Source organism: Lissotriton helveticus, chromosome 11, assembly GCF_964261635.1.
Source record: "Lissotriton helveticus chromosome 11, aLisHel1.1, whole genome shotgun sequence".
NCBI classification, from domain to species: domain Eukaryota; kingdom Metazoa; phylum Chordata; class Amphibia; order Caudata; family Salamandridae; genus Lissotriton; species Lissotriton helveticus.
Window position 1 is genome coordinate 367,059,811 of NC_136072.1, and position 16,833 is coordinate 367,076,643.

The 16,833-nt window shown below is 45.9% G+C and overlaps 1 long non-coding RNA gene across 1 annotated transcript in view; it reads left to right on the top strand.

Annotated features, from left to right (window-relative positions):
- The window catches only part of LOC144791140 (uncharacterized), a 125,812-nt gene extending 114,171 nt beyond the window's left edge, over positions 1-11,641 (top strand). The window contains exon 4 of the long non-coding RNA XR_013602310.1: positions 11,394-11,641. This is a non-coding gene — a long non-coding RNA (uncharacterized LOC144791140). The remainder of the gene's footprint in view (positions 1-11,393) is intronic.
- The last annotated feature ends 5,192 nt before the right edge of the window (positions 11,642-16,833 follow it).

A 16,833-nucleotide genomic window follows, 5' to 3' on the forward strand; every position in this document is an offset into this window, starting at 1 on the left:
TTGTAGGTGAACGAAGCTTACACTGCATCTACCTGCTTTGTAGCTGAGCGAAGCTTACACTGCATATACCTGCTTTGTAGCTGTGCATTGTAGCTGAGCGAAGCTTACACTGCATCTACCTGCTTTGTAGCTGAGCGAAGCTTACACTGCATCTACCTGCTTTGTAGCTGTGCTTTGTAGTTGAGCGAAGCTTACACTGCATCTACCTGCTTTGTAGCTGAGCGAAGCTTACACTTCATATACCTGCGTTGTAGCTGTGCTTTGTATCTGAGCGAAGTTTACACTGCATCTACCTGCTTTGTAGCTGAGCGAAGCTTACACTGCATCTACCTGCTTTGTAGCTGTGCTTTGTAGATGAGCGAAGCTTACACTGCATTTACCTGCTTTGTAGCTGAGCGAAGCTTACACTGCATTTACTTGCTTTGTAGCTGAGCGAAGCTTACACTGCATCTACCTGCTTTGTAGCTGAGCGAAGCCTACACTGCATCTACCTGCTTTGTAGCTAAGCGAAGCTTACACTGTATCTACCTGCTTTGTAGCTGAGCGAAGCTTACACTGCATCTACCTGCTTTGTAGCTGTGCTCTGTAGCTGAGCGAAGCTTACACTGCATCTAACTGCTTTGTAGCTGAGCGAAGCTTACACTGCATCTACCTGCTTTGTAGCTGAGCGAAGCTTACACTGCATCTACCTGCTTTGTAGCTGTGCTCTGTAGCTGAGCGAAGCTTACACTGCATCTACCTGATTTGTAGCTGTGCTCTGTAGCTGAGCGAAGCTTACATTGCATCTACCTGCTTTGTAGCTGAGCGAAGCTTACCCTGCATATACCTAATTTGTAGCTGTGCTTTGTAGGTGAGCGAAGCTTACACTGCATCTACCTGCCTTGTAGCTGAGCGAAGCTTACACCGCATCTACCTGCTTTGTAGCTGTGCTTTGTAGCTAAGCGAACCTAACACTGCACCTACCTGCTTTGTAGCTATGCTCTGTAGCTGAGCGAAGCTTACACTGCATCTACCTGCTTTGTAGCTGAGCAAAGCTTACACTTCATATATCTGCTTTGTAGCTGTGCTTTGTATTTGAGCGAAGCTTACACTGCATCTACCTGCTTTGTAGCTGAGCGAAGCTTACACTGCATCTACCTGCTTTGTAGCTGTGCTTTGTAGATGAGCAAAGCTTACACTGCATTTAACTGCTTTGTAGCTGAGCGAAGCTTACACTGCATTTACTTGCTATGTAGCTGAGCGAAGCTTACACTGCATCTACCTGCTTTGTAGCTGAGCGAAGCTTACACTGCATCTACCTGCTTTGTAGCTGAGCGAAGCTTACACTGTATCTACCTGCTTTGTAGCTGAGCGAAGCTTACACTGCATCTACCTGCTTTGTAGCTGTGCTCTGTAGCTGAGCGAAGCTTACACTGCATCTACCTGCTTTGGAGCTGAGCGAAGCTTACACTGCATCTACCTGCTTTGTAGCTGAGCGAAGCTTACACAGCATCTACCTACTTTGTAGCTGTGCTCTGTAGCTGAGAGAAGCTTACACTGCAACTACCTGCTTTGTAGCTGTGCTTTGTCGATGAGCGAAGCTTACACTGCATTTACCTGCTTTGTAGCTGAGCGAAGCTTACACTGCATTTACTTGCTTTGTAGCTGAGCGAAGCTCACACTGCATCTACCTGCTTTGTAGCTGAGCGAAGCTTACACTGCATCTACCTGCTTTGTAGCTGAGCGAACCGAACACTGCATCTACCTGCTTTGTAGCTCTGCTCTGTAGCTGAGCAAAGCTTACACTGCATCTACCTGCTTTGTAGCTGAGCGAAGCTTACACTTCATATATCTGCTTTGTAGCTGTGCTTTGTATCTGAGCGAAGCTTACACTGCATCTACCTGCTTTGTAGCTGTGCTTTGTAGATGAGCAAAGCTTACACTGCATTTACCTGCTTTGTAGCTGAGCGAAGCTTACACTGCATTTACTTGCTTTGTAGCTGAGCGAAGCTTACACTGCATCTACCTGCTTTGTAGCTGAGCGAAGTTTACACTGCATCTACCTGCTTTGTAGCTGAGCGAAGCTTACACTGTATCTACCTGCTTTGCAGCTGAGCGAAACTTACACTGCATCTACTTGCTTTGTAGCTGTGCTCTGTAGCTGAGCGAAGCTTACACTGCATCTACCTGCTTTGGAGCTGAGCGAAGCTTACACTGCATCTACCTGCTTTGTAGCTGAGCGAAGCTTACACAGCATCTACCTAATTTATAGCTGTGCTTTGTAGCTGAGCGAAGATTACACTGCATCTACCTGCTTTGTAGCTGAGCGAAGCTTACACTGCATCTACCTGCTTTGTAGCTGAGCGAAGCTTAGACTGCATATACCTGCTTTGTAGCTGTGCATTGTAGCTGAGCGAAGCTTACACTGCATCTACCTGCTTGGTAGCTGAACGAAGCTTACACTGCATCTACCTGCTTTGTAGCTGAGCGAAGCTTACACTGCATATACCTGCTTTGTAGCTGTGCATTATAGCTGAGCGAAGTTTACACTGCATCTACCTGCTTTGTAGCTGAACGAAGCTTACACTGCATCTACCTGCTTTGTAGCTGAGCGAAGCTTACACTTCATATACCTGCTTTGTAGCTGTGCATTGTAGCTGAGCGAAGCTTACACTGCATCTACCTGTTTTGTAGCTGAGCGAAGCTTACACTGCATCTACCTGCTTTGTAGCTGAGCGAAGCTTACACTGCATCTACCTGCTTTGTAGCTATGCTCTGTAGCTGAGCGAAGCTTACACTGCATCTACCTGCTTTGTAGCTGAGCGAAGCTTACACTTCATATATCTGCTTTGTAGCTGTACTTTGTATCTGAGCGAAGCTTACACTGCATCTACCTGCTTTGTAGCTGAGCATTGTAGCTGAGCGAAGCTTACACTGCATCTACCTGCTTTGTAGCTGAGCGAAGCTTGCACTGCATCTACCTGCTTTGTAGCTGTGCTTTGTAGCTGAGCGAAGCTTACACTGCATCTACCTGCTTTTTAGCTGAGCGAAGCTTACACTTCATATACCTGCTTTGTAGCTGTGCTTTGTATCTGAGCGAAGCTTACACTGCATCTACCTGCTTTGTAGCTGAGCGAAGCTTACACTGCATCTACCTGCTTTGTAGCTGTGCTTTGTAGATGAGCGAAGCTTACACTGCATTTACCTGCTTTGTAGCTGAGCGAAGCTTACACTGCATTTACTTGCTTTGTAGCTGAGCGAAGCTTACACTGCATCTACCTGCTTTGTAGCTGAGCGAAGCTTACACTGCATCTACCTGCTTTGTAGCTAAGCGAAGCTTGCACTGTATCTACCTGCTTTGTAGCTGAGCGAAGCTTACACTGCATCTACCTGCTTTGTAGCTGTGCTCTGTAGCTGAGCGAAGCTTACACTGCATCTAACTGCTTTGTAGCTGAGCGAAGCTTACACTGCATCTACCTGCTTTGTAGCTGAGCGAAGCTTACACTGCATCTACCTGCTTTGTAGCTGTGCTCTGTAGCTGAGCGAAGCTTACACTGCATCTACCTGATTTGTAGCTGTGCTCTGTAGCTGAGCGAAGCTTACACTGCATCTACCTGCTTTGTAGCTGAGCGAAGCTTACCCTGCATATACCTAATTTGTAGCTGTGCTTTGTAGCTGAGCGAAGCTTACACTGCATCTACCTGCCTTGTAGCTGAGCGAAGCTTACACCGCATCTACCTGCTTTGTAGCTGTGCTTTGTAGCTGAGCGAACCTAACACTGCATCTACCTGCTTTGTAGCTATGCTCTGTAGCTGAGCGAAGCTTACACTGCATCTACCTGCTTTGTAGCTGAGCGAAGCTTACACTTCATATATCTGCTTTGTAGCTGTGCTTTGTATCTGAGCGAAGCTTACACTGCATCTACCTGCTTTGTAGCTGAGCGAAGCTTACACTGCATCTACCTGCTTTGTAGCTGTGCTTTGTAGATGAGCAAGGCTTACACTGCATTTACCTGCTTTGTAGCTGAGCGAAGCTTACACTGCATTTACTTGCTTTGTAGCTGAGCGAAGCTTACACTGCATCTACCTGCTTTGTAGCTGAGCGAAGCTTACACTGCATCTACCTGCTTTGTAGCTGAGCGAAGCTTACACTGTATCTACCTGCTTTGTAGCTGAGCGAAGCTTACACTGCATCTACCTGCTTTGTAGCTGTGCTCTGTAGCTGAGCGAAGCTTACACTGCATCTACCTGCTTTGTAGCTGAGCGAAGCTTACACTGCCTCTACCTGCTTTGTAGCTGAGCGAAGCTTACACAGCATCTACCTACTTTGTAGCTGTGCTCTGTAGCTGAGCGAAGCTTACACTGCATCTACCTGCTTTGTAGCTGTGCTTTGTCGATGAGCGAAGCTTACACTGCATTTACCGGCTTTGTAGCTGAGCGAAGCTTACACTGCATTTACTTGCTTTGTAGCTGAGCGAAGCTTACACTGCATCTACCTGCTTTGTAGCTGAGCGAAGCTTACACTGCATCTACCTGCTTTGTAGCTGAGCGAAGCTTACACTGTATCTACCTGCTTTGTAGCTGAGCGAAGCTTACACTGCATCTACCTGCTTTGTAGCTGTGCTCTGTAGCTGAGCGAAGCTTACACTGCATCTACCTGCTTTGTAGCTGAGCGAAGCTTACACTGCATCTACCTGCTTTGTAGCTGAGCGAAGCTTACACAGCATCTACCTACTTTGTAGCTGTGCTCTGTAGCTGAGCGAAGCTTACACTGCATCTACCTGCTTTGTAGCTGTGCTCTGTAGCTGAGCGAAGCTTACACTGCATCTACCTGCTTTGTAGCTGAGCGAAGCTTACACTGCATGTACCTAATTTTTAGCTGTGCTTTGTAGCTGAGCGAAGCTTACACTGCATCTACCTGCCTTGTAGCTGAGCAAAGCTTACACTGCATCTACCTGCTTTGTAGCTGAGCGAAGCTTACACTGCATATACCTGCTTTGTAGCTGTGCATTGTAGCTGAGCGAAGCTTACACTGCATCTACCTGCTTTTTAGCTGAGCGAAGCTTACACTTCATATACCTGCTTTGTAGCTGTGCTTTGTATCTGAGCGAAGCTTACACTGCATCTACCTGCTTTGTAGCTGAGCGAAGCTTACACTGCATCTACCTGCTTTGTAGCTGTGCTTTGTAGATGAGCGAAGCTTACACTGCATTTACCTGCTTTGTAGCTGAGCGAAGCTTACACTGCATTTACTTGCTTTGTAGCTGAGCGAAGCTTACACTGCATCTACCTGCTTTGTAGCTGAGCGAAGCTTACACTGCATCTACCTGCTTTGTAGCTAAGCGAAGCTTGCACTGTATCTACCTGCTTTGTAGCTGAGCGAAGCTTACACTGCATCTACCTGCTTTGTAGCTGTGCTCTGTAGCTGAGCGAAGCTTACACTGCATCTAACTGCTTTGTAGCTGAGCGAAGCTTACACTGCATCTACCTGCTTTGTAGCTGAGCGAAGCTTACACTGCATCTACCTGCTTTGTAGCTGTGCTCTGTAGCTGAGCGAAGCTTACACTGCATCTACCTGATTTGTAGCTGTGCTCTGTAGCTGAGCGAAGCTTACACTGCATCTACCTGCTTTGTAGCTGAGCGAAGCTTACCCTGCATATACCTAATTTGTAGCTGTGCTTTGTAGCTGAGCGAAGCTTACACTGCATCTACCTGCCTTGTAGCTGAGCGAAGCTTACACCGCATCTACCTGCTTTGTAGCTGTGCTTTGTAGCTGAGCGAACCTAACACTGCATCTACCTGCTTTGTAGCTATGCTCTGTAGCTGAGCGAAGCTTACACTGCATCTACCTGCTTTGTAGCTGAGCGAAGCTTACACTTCATATATCTGCTTTGTAGCTGTGCTTTGTATCTGAGCGAAGCTTACACTGCATCTACCTGCTTTGTAGCTGAGCGAAGCTTACACTGCATCTACCTGCTTTGTAGCTGTGCTTTGTAGATGAGCAAGGCTTACACTGCATTTACCTGCTTTGTAGCTGAGCGAAGCTTACACTGCATTTACTTGCTTTGTAGCTGAGCGAAGCTTACACTGCATCTACCTGCTTTGTAGCTGAGCGAAGCTTACACTGCATCTACCTGCTTTGTAGCTGAGCGAAGCTTACACTGTATCTACCTGCTTTGTAGCTGAGCGAAGCTTACACTGCATCTACCTGCTTTGTAGCTGTGCTCTGTAGCTGAGCGAAGCTTACACTGCATCTACCTGCTTTGTAGCTGAGCGAAGCTTACACTGCCTCTACCTGCTTTGTAGCTGAGCGAAGCTTACACAGCATCTACCTACTTTGTAGCTGTGCTCTGTAGCTGAGCGAAGCTTACACTGCATCTACCTGCTTTGTAGCTGTGCTTTGTCGATGAGCGAAGCTTACACTGCATTTACCGGCTTTGTAGCTGAGCGAAGCTTACACTGCATTTACTTGCTTTGTAGCTGAGCGAAGCTTACACTGCATCTACCTGCTTTGTAGCTGAGCGAAGCTTACACTGCATCTACCTGCTTTGTAGCTGAGCGAAGCTTACACTGTATCTACCTGCTTTGTAGCTGAGCGAAGCTTACACTGCATCTACCTGCTTTGTAGCTGTGCTCTGTAGCTGAGCGAAGCTTACACTGCATCTACCTGCTTTGTAGCTGAGCGAAGCTTACACTGCATCTACCTGCTTTGTAGCTGAGCGAAGCTTACACAGCATCTACCTACTTTGTAGCTGTGCTCTGTAGCTGAGCGAAGCTTACACTGCATCTACCTGCTTTGTAGCTGTGCTCTGTAGCTGAGCGAAGCTTACACTGCATCTACCTGCTTTGTAGCTGAGCGAAGCTTACACTGCATGTACCTAATTTTTAGCTGTGCTTTGTAGCTGAGCGAAGCTTACACTGCATCTACCTGCCTTGTAGCTGAGCAAAGCTTACACTGCATCTACCTGCTTTGTAGCTGAGCGAAGCTTACACTGCATATACCTGCTTTGTAGCTGTGCATTGTAGCTGAGCGAAGCTTACACTGCATCTACCTGCTTTGTAGCTGAACGAAGCTTACACTGCATCTACCTGCTTTGTAGCTGAGCGAAGCTTACACTGCATATACCTGCTTTGTAGCTGTGCATTGTAGCTGAGCGAAGCTTACACTGCATCTACCTGCTTTGTAGCTGAGCGAAGCTTACACTTCATATACCTGCTTTGTAGCTGTGCTTTGTATCTGAGCGAAGCTTACACTGCATCTACCTGCTTTGTAGCTGAGCGAAGCTTACACTGCATCTACCTGCTTTGTAGCTGTGCTTTGTAGATGAGCGAAGCTTACACTGCATTTACCTGCTTTGTAGCTGAGCGAAGCTTACACTGCATTTACTTGCTTTGTAGCTGAGCGAAGCTTACACTGCATCTACCTGCTTTGTAGCTGAGCGAAGCCTACACTGCATCTACCTGCTTTGTAGCTAAGCGAAGCTTACACTGTATCTACCTGCTTTGTAGCTGAGCGAAGCTTCCACTGCATCTACCTGCTTTGTAGCTGTGCTCTGTAGCTGAGCGAAGCTTACACTGCATCTAACTGCTTTGTAGCTGAGCGAAGCTTACACTGCATCTACCTGCTTTGTAGCTGAGCGAAGCTTACACTGCATCTACCTGCTTTGTAGCTGTGCTCTGTAGCTGAGCGAAGCTTACACTGCATCTACCTGATTTGTAGCTGTGCTCTGTAGCTGAGCGAAGCTTACACTGCATCCACCTGCTTTGTAGCTGAGCGAAGCTTACCCTGCATATACCTAATTTGTAGCTGTGCTTTGTAGCTGAGCGAAGCTTACACTGCATCTACCTGCCATGTAGCTGAGCGAAGCTTACACCGCATCTACCTGCTTTGTAGCTGTGCTTTGTAGCTGAGCGAACCTAACACTGCATCTACCTGCTTTGTAGCTATGCTCTGTAGCTGAGCGAAGCTTACACTGCATTTACCTGCTTTGTAGCTGAGCGAAGCTTAAACTTCATATATCTGCTTTGTAGCTGTGCTTTGTATCTGAGCGAAGCTTACACTGCATCTATCTGCTTTGTAGCTGAGCGAAGCTTACACTGCATCTACCTGCTTTGTAGCTGTGCTTTGTAGATGAGCAAAGCTTACACTGCATTTACCTGCTTTGTAGCTGAGCGAAGCTTACACTGCATTTACTTGCTTTGTAGCTGAGCGAAGCTTACACTGCATCTACCTGCTTTGTAGCTGAGCGAAGCTTACACTGCATCTACCTGCTTTGTAGCTGAGCGAAGCTTACACTGTATCTACCTGCTTTGTAGCTGAGCGAAGCTTACACTGCATCTACCTGCTTTGTAGCTGTGCTCTGTAGCTGAGCGAAGCTTACACTGCATCTACCTGCTTTGGAGCTGAGCGAAGCTTACACTGCATCTACCTGCTTTGTAGCTGAGCGAAGCTTACACAGCATCTACCTACTTTGTAGCTGTGCTCTCTAGCTGAGCGAGGCTTACACTGCATCTACCTGCTTTGTAGCTGTGCTTTGTCGATGAGCGAAGCTTACACTGCATTTACCTGCTTTGTAGCTGAGCGAAGCTTACATTGCATTTACTTGCTTTGTAGCTGAGCGAAGCTTACACTGCATCTACCTGCTTTGTAGCTGAGCGAAGCTTACACTGCATCTACCTGCTTTGTAGCTGAGCGAAGCTTACACTGTATCTACCTGCTTTGTAGCTGAGCGAAGCTTACACTGCATCTACCTGCTTTGTAGCTGTGCTCTGTAGCTGAGCGAAGCTTACACTGCATCTACCTGCTTTGTAGCTGAGCGAAGCTTACACTGCATCTACCTGCTTTGTAGCTGAGCGAAGCTTACACAGCATCTACCTACTTTGTAGCTGTGCTCTGTAGCTGAGCGAAGCTTACACTGCATCTACCTGCTTTTTAGCTGTGCTCTGTAGCTGAGCGAAGCTTACACTGCATCTACCTGCTTTGTAGCTGAGCGAAGCTTACTCTGCATGTACCTAATTTATAGCTGTGCTTTGTAGCTGAGCGAAGCTTACACTGCATCTACCTGCCTTGTAGCTGAGCGAAGCTTACACTGCATCTACCTGCTTTGTAGCTGAGCGAAGCTTACACTGCATATACCTGCTTTGTAGCTGTGCATTGTAGCTGAGCGAAGCTTACACTGCATCTACCTGCTTTGTAGGTGAACGAAGCTTACACTGCATCTACCTGCTTTGTAGCTGAGCGAAGCTTACACTGCATATACCTGCTTTGTAGCTGTGCATTGTAGCTGAGCGAAGCTTACACTGCATCTACCTGCTTTGTAGCTGAGCGAAGCTTGCACTGCATCTACCTGCTTTGTAGCTGTGCTTTGTAGCTGAGCGAAGCTTACACTGCATCTACCTGCTTTGTAGCTGAGCGAAGCTTACACTTCATATACCTGCTTTGTAGCTGTGCTTTGTATCTGAGCGAAGCTTACACTGCATCTACCTGCTTTGTAGCTGAGCGAAGCTTACACTGCATCTACCTGCTTTGTAGCTGTGCTTTGTAGATGAGCGAAGCTTAAACTGCATTTACCTGCTTTGTAGCTGAGCGAAGCTTACACTGCATTTACTTGCTTTGTAGCTGAGCGAAGCTTACACTGCATCTACCTGCTTTGTAGCTGAGCGAAGCCTACACTGCATCTACCTGCTTTGTAGCTAAGCGAAGCTTACACTGCATCTACCTGCTTTGTAGCTGTGCTCTGTAGCTGAGCGAACCTTACACTGCATCTAACTGCTTTGTAGCTGAGCGAAGCTTACACTGCATCTACCTGCTTTGTAGCTGAGCGAAGCTTACACTGCATCTACCTGCTTTGTAGCTGTGCTCTGTAGCTGAGCGAAGCTTACACTGCATCTACCTGCTTTGTAGCTGTGCTCTGTAGCTGAGCGAAGCTTACACTGCATCTACCTGCTTTGTAGCTGAGCGAAGCTTACACTGCATGTACCTAATTTATAGCTGTGCTTTGTAGCTGAGCGAAGCTTACACTGCATCTACCTGCCTTGTAGCTGAGCGAAGCTTACACTGCATCTACCTGCTTTGTAGCTGAGCGAAGCTTACACTGCATATACCTGCTTTGTAGCTGTGCATTGTAGCTGAGCGAAGCTTACACTGCATCTACCTGCTTTGTAGGTGAACGAAGCTTACACTGCATCTACCTGCTTTGTAGCTGAGCGAAGCTTACACTGCATATACCTGCTTTGTAGCTGTGCATTGTAGCTGAGCGAAGCTTACACTGCATCTACCTGCTTTGTAGCTGAGCGAAGCTTGCACTGCATCTACCTGCTTTGTAGCTGTGCTTTGTAGCTGAGCGAAGCTTACACTGCATCTACCTGCTTTGTAGCTGAGCGAAGCTTACACTTCATATACCTGCTTTGTAGCTGTGCTTTGTATCTGAGCGAAGCTTACACTGCATCTACCTGCTTTGTAGCTGAGCGAAGCTTACACTGCATCTACCTGCTTTGTAGCTGTGCTTTGTAGATGAGCGAAGCTTAAACTGCATTTACCTGCTTTGTAGCTGAGCGAAGCTTACACTGCATTTACTTGCTTTGTAGCTGAGCGAAGCTTACACTGCATCTACCTGCTTTGTAGCTGAGCGAAGCCTACACTGCATCTACCTGCTTTGTAGCTAAGCGAAGCTTACACTGCATCTACCTGCTTTGTAGCTGTGCTCTGTAGCTGAGCGATCCTTACACTGCATCTAACTGCTTTGTAGCTGAGCGAAGCTTACACTGCATCTACCTGCTTTGTAGCTGAGCGAAGCTTACACTGCATCTACCTGCTTTGTAGCTGTGCTCTGTAGCTGAGCGAAGCTTACACTGCATCTACCTGATTTGTAGCTGTGCTCTGTAGCTGAGCGAAGCTTACACTGCATCTACCTGCTTTGTAGCTGAGCGAAGCTTACCCTGCATATACCTAATTTGTAGCTGTGCTTTGTAGCTGAGCGAAGCTTACACTGCATCTACCTGCCTTGTAGCTGAGCGAAGCTTACACCGCATCTACCTGCTTTGTAGCTGTGCTTTGTAGCTGAGCGAAGCTTACACTGCATCTACCTGCTTTGTAGCTGATACCTAAGGGATGTCTGCTCTGCCAGTGCACGTGCCATCATGGCTCTGAGTATTTGACGTAAGTTTGAAGTGCTCTGTTTGATTGTACCCAGTCTGTGTATGTGAAGGAAGCTTGCACTCCCACTGTAACTGTTGGGTGTGTGTTTACGGAACTTGCACTGCTGGTGCCAAGTCTGCCTATTTGTTAGTGAAGCTTCGTATAATCTTTTCACTTCACAGAAACTCAAACGATTGGAGTTGCCAGTGCTTGTTTTCTAGAGCCGGGGACGTGCGAGATAAATCCTGCAATAGAATCTAATCTCTCTTCTTTCCCAGGTCCTTATAAACAAGATTACCGCTAATCTGGAAACTATGCCAGGCACGCAGCACAGAGAATTCACCTGATGGCAGAAGGAAAGAGAAGAGCGTCACTTGTTCTGCAAAAGTTGGGAAAACAAATGCTAGATCGTGTATTTTGTTTAGCAATTCCAAAGTATGCTTTTAACCGAAAGTGTAAATATAATAACAAATAATGGTTTTGATAACGTTAGCAAAGTTAGGGTCTAATAAAAACAGACATTTGATACAGTAATATTTGTTTTTAAACTAGCACTTTGTGTCAGTTTTACGACTTTCCATAACCGAATATAACAGGTTATCAACAAGAGTGGAAACTAGTTAGAGTTCCTATGAATGAAAGCCTACACGTTAATTGAATATTACAATCTAAAAAAAGGAATACTTCCTTTTGCTCCAATCTGAAGTTGTCTATTGTCCGCTGTGGTACGTCCGGCCACTTCTGTTTTTTAAGCTGCACTGCTTTCCATTCTGTGCCGTAGGCTAACTCTAAATGCAGGACAACAGACACAAGCATAGGCACACAAAGTGGCGTGAGTTCTTTACATTCTTTACATTTACTGCATGTAGAACCTTCAAGAGAACAGAATGTACTACCTTGGTTTAGCCTGAGCCTGCTGTATTTTAAATAAATAACTGGCTTAAGGGTAAGGTCTGATCGGAGGTGTGGTCTAAACAGTGTTGTCTAGCTACCCCTCCTTTATTTACAATCATTACATTAGCTTGAGTTTCTACCACAAACTATTAGTAGTTGATGACATGGCTGACTACTAGCCCCACGTCATAAGGGGACGTTTTAGCCAGTTCTAGTTAATATATGGTGTGGTTTTCCCCCTAATCTTTTGCCTTTAGACCTCTAGTTTTTGCTGACATTAGGGCCCTGCGCACCTTCCCACTACTAACCAGTGGTTGTCCTTTCTCCATAAAACGTGTTGAATTGGCTTCTACCCAATTGGCATATTTAATTTACCTGTAAATCCTTAGTAAAGGGCCTGTATATTAAATGCTACTAGTGGGTCTGCAGCACTAATTGTATCTCCCACTTAAGTAGCACTTAACAGATGTCTCAGGCCTGCGATTGCCACATGTGTGTGCAGTTTTAAACTGGCATTTCGACCTGGCAAAGTAAACCTTTTGGCAGACCCAAACTTCCATATAGGTCACACCTGGGTTATGCCCTGGGTGGCCCAGACGGCTGGGAGCAATGTATTTGAAAACCAAGACATGTACTTTTAAGTTTTACATGTCCTGGTTGTGGAACACTGTTAAATGTGTTTTTCGCTGCTGCCAAGCTCTACCTTTCCCATAGGATAACATTGGGATTTCAATATTACATTTTTTAAGTGTAATTCTCAAATGGGAACCCCTTCTTGTTTGATGTCTCAGGAATTGCAATTTAAAATCCTAACTTATGGTGAAGTCAGATTTTATATTTCAGTTCAATAAATGGCACTTTTAGAAAGGTGGCTTTTCTTGCCTTAGCCATTTGGTGCCTGCAGTCTGTTTCTGGGTCCGATGACTGGATGTGGGTGACAGTTAGGCTTTGTGTATTCCTCCTAGACCACCACACACAATGGGGACCTTAGGTGTGGGGACTGGATGGGACATCACTGGCTGGATGGGTGAGAGCAGGTGGACCAAGCTCCATTTACACTTGAATAGGATTTATCCACAGAAAGGGCTGCATACTCACTGTAGTTATTCTGAAGCCAGGACCAAAAAAAGCAGGTCACCTGTACACTTTAAAGGAATGCCCCTAGAAGCTTCTCCCTCTTCAAGGGCCCAACTGGCTATAAATACTGGACCTCAGACACCGCTTCTTCAATACTCTTCTGGACTTGTGGATACTCTGCCAGGAAGAAAGACTACTGTGCTGCTACAAGGACTGCCACTCCGCTGGAATGCTGCTCTGAAGGAACTGTGCCCGGCAGTGCTGACCTGCTGTCTGCTGCCCTCTTGCCTAGGTGAAAAGAACTTGACTTACATCTTGAACCCAGATCCCAGAGTGACTCAAAGGGTTAGTTGGCCGGCCTTCGAATCTGAAGCCTCAGGGGTAGGATACTCACAGCTGTGCAACTTGTAAGGGGTCAGTGTGGGAGGCAAAAGGCCACTGCAGCCCTAGATAGCTCCCGGGCGCCTTCCACAACAGGTGTGGGAGCTGGCAGCAGTTTATTCTGCTCCTGCTGGGTGAGAGCAATGTTGATTCTTGGCTCCTGCCAGGTGTCGATAGCAATCTTTAGTCCCCAGCCAACCCACGTTCCTGCTAGTGTGGGCGGGAGTACAGTGGTCCCATTCTTTTTTCCTGCTATGGGGTTCTGCAACCTCGACTCTCTGTTGTTGTTTCTAGTGGCCAAGCCTAGCCACGGAAGCATTTTCATCGGGCCTCATGGCCTCTTAATGGTCATATCTTGCAGAAAGCTGGGTTTTCTGGATCCCAGCTCCATCCTTCTCCTTTGCCTGGCGCTCCATTCCTGCAGGTGTGGAAACTTGTGCAGCCCATCCACAAACAGCCAGCACAACTCCCTCCTTGCAAGACTCCCCAAGCCCCAGAGCCTCCTGGCTGTCTTGCATAGCACCTCTTTGTGGCAGTGGAGGGCAAGTCATTCCCCCAACTGGTCCTCAGGTGGAAGAAGGGGGTCAGTGCCACTGGCCCTGGAGTGAACCCATCCTTGTCTTGGGGGTTGCACTGGTAACTAAGTAATGTGTCAATCTTTACAGGGTGTCTTGTGGCATCTCTTTTCAGCAAAGCATCCTTTCTGCCGCTGTCACCTCCTAGGTACAACGTCTTTTCTTGCCTCACCCTTGGGCAGGTTTGTTAAAGTGCGGGTGGAATGTTCTAGATAAAAAACACCCATGGCCATTTCTAGGAGGCCACATCATCCACCCACCCTTGTCCAAATAGTTCTGAACAGCATTCTAGACAATCCATCATGGTGACATTTCTGGAAAGAGCTCCTCTAAGAGCCTCAGCTTTGCATCTAGCTGACCTAACTGCCAGATCCATTCCCACCAAACTTCAAAGGTGAGCCCCCTACTGTGTTGGCTCTAGAGATCTGGATTGCCCCCTTTGTTCAAAAGGGCCTGGCTTGTCTCAGCTCAGGTGCAGTATAACAAGCTAATTACCACATGCAGATTTCCACCTCATACCTTCCTTTCCCATGTGCTGAGTCAATCCCTGATAATTGCTCCTTTTATGTGACCAAGCCTTTTCCACTGTGCTGAGGATCAGAGTAATTAACTTGGCCAAGTAAGGTGGACAAAGTCCTGGAATCTGATTAAGAGCTGAGCCTGAGTAATATGACAATACCTGACACAGTGCTTAATTTGTAAAATCACAAGTTGTTGTTTAATGAGATAGAGGGAAATTATGGAACCAGAAGGCATTTTTTTTAATCTACGCATCCGATTGTGACAACTTGTGTGCTTTTGGGTAATCACTTTTTAAACATATTTCTCTGCCCCTTTGTTTTTTTTAAACGGAGATAGGAACAACTTAAATCAAACTAAACACTATTAGTTAGTATACTGTAAGACATCAGTACTGTAACCCAACGATCATTTGATTTTACCTATGGGGAGAGAAAACACTTTCTCATAGTCCACCCACTAAAATGTGGTGCAGTGAGAAAGTTATGTATCTTGGTTAAACTAAAGTCCTGCATTGTGGTGTTGGCACTCCTGTTTGATGATTGTCAAATCATATGCTTCCAGTGCCTTTATCCCTTTAATTGCCATTATGTGATAGAACGATTAAATGCTTGAGATAGATGGCGGATTCTGTCTCAGCTCGAAGTTCTCTTGGAACCTCGATCTAAAAATGAACTGAGCCTTTATGGGGCTTCTGTCTGCCACTAGGGTGGGACTAGTCAAAGATATGTTTATTATGATCGTAATCTTTAAACAAGTGTAAGAGGCAATACCACAAGTTTAAAATATTCATATAAAAGGTAATAAAATCATTGTACAAACTATTCCAATATTGGTTAAAACTCTTACACACCCGTATACATTTCAAACCAACGGGCCAGACAAGGAGGGCGAGCCCTGGCTTATCTTGGACCAAAGCTTTGGAACTCCCTACCCCTTGAGATGAGATCATTGACCAACCATCTGACCTTTCGTAAGGTCCTAAAAACGCACTTATTTCCCCAGTAACTGATCCCCCCTCTCTCATAACGCACCATACAACTCTTCACTACCACCCAAGGCTATTCTCACTGGCAAAGCGCGGAGATACCCCTCCGGGGGTCTAGTCTTGCGCTATAGAAGAATATAAAATAAATAAAATAAACGCCAATAAAATTGCACTTATAATAAAACTTATTATCGCATTAAAACACTTTCATTTCCTTTAGCTCAAGTATATATTTCATTGGTTTAAGATTCATAAAATCCTATGGATTTCTCCTGGCTTCTTAGTAAGCTCTGTACCGCCTTTATGTATTTTCCTAGGGCAATTGCAATGTCAATAGTGGGCATTTCAGTTAGGAGGTTGGCCGCCTGCGCCCTTGTTCTTATATCGTGTTTTAAGAATACTGGACGCAGCCACAGTTTCCGCTGTTCTAGTAATGTTAGACAGTCAAGAAGGGTATGTACAAGGTCTCCTTTGGAGCCCAAATTACACCTGCAGCACCCTTTATGATCTAACATTTTTGATTTAAGGTCTTTATTTGTTAACCATGGATTGATCCCAATCCGCAACCTTAATATCTCCTGCCTATAGCAGCGATTTGGTAGGATGTCTAAGTAGGGAAACCAGTTATCGTTTGACCAAGAATTCATCATAAATTCTACTGAATTTTTCTTTACTAGATATCCCATATCAGTCTTTCTGGATACTTCCCTCCCATTAAATTTCAGCTCACTCTTAGTACAGACTAATTGATGCGTTTCCTGGTTCACCTCCACCTTTAGCCTTTTACAAACCCGCATCATTCTTTCCCTACAAGCTTTTGCCCATGTTAGGTCACTATTTTGGATTTCTTTCCTGCACCATTGTGCAACTTTTTGACCTTCTGTGTCTTCCAATCGTTTCCAAAGTCTGATTATTGCCGTTTTTACTTGTACCTCCCAAGACTTTGTACCTATTTCTGTTCTTATAGCTTGGACCATAGATGATTGAGGGAGAGATAAGAGGCTTTTCAGGCATTTCCCATCCACCAAGTCCCAGGCTCCCTTACCGCTCAAATAAAGGATTTCTGCTCCGTAAAGGACTTGTGGGGGTATCATTGCGTTAAAAGCTTTTAGCAGTGGACGGTGCGACAAATCACCATAATCCCGATTAAACATTTTTAGTCCACAGATTGAAGTATGAGCTTTTACTTTTTGTGCTTCCAGATGAGTACGCCAGTTTAGTGTCTTATCGAACCATATCCCTAGGTAGCGATATTCTTTGACCGTCTCCAGTTTAAGATCACCT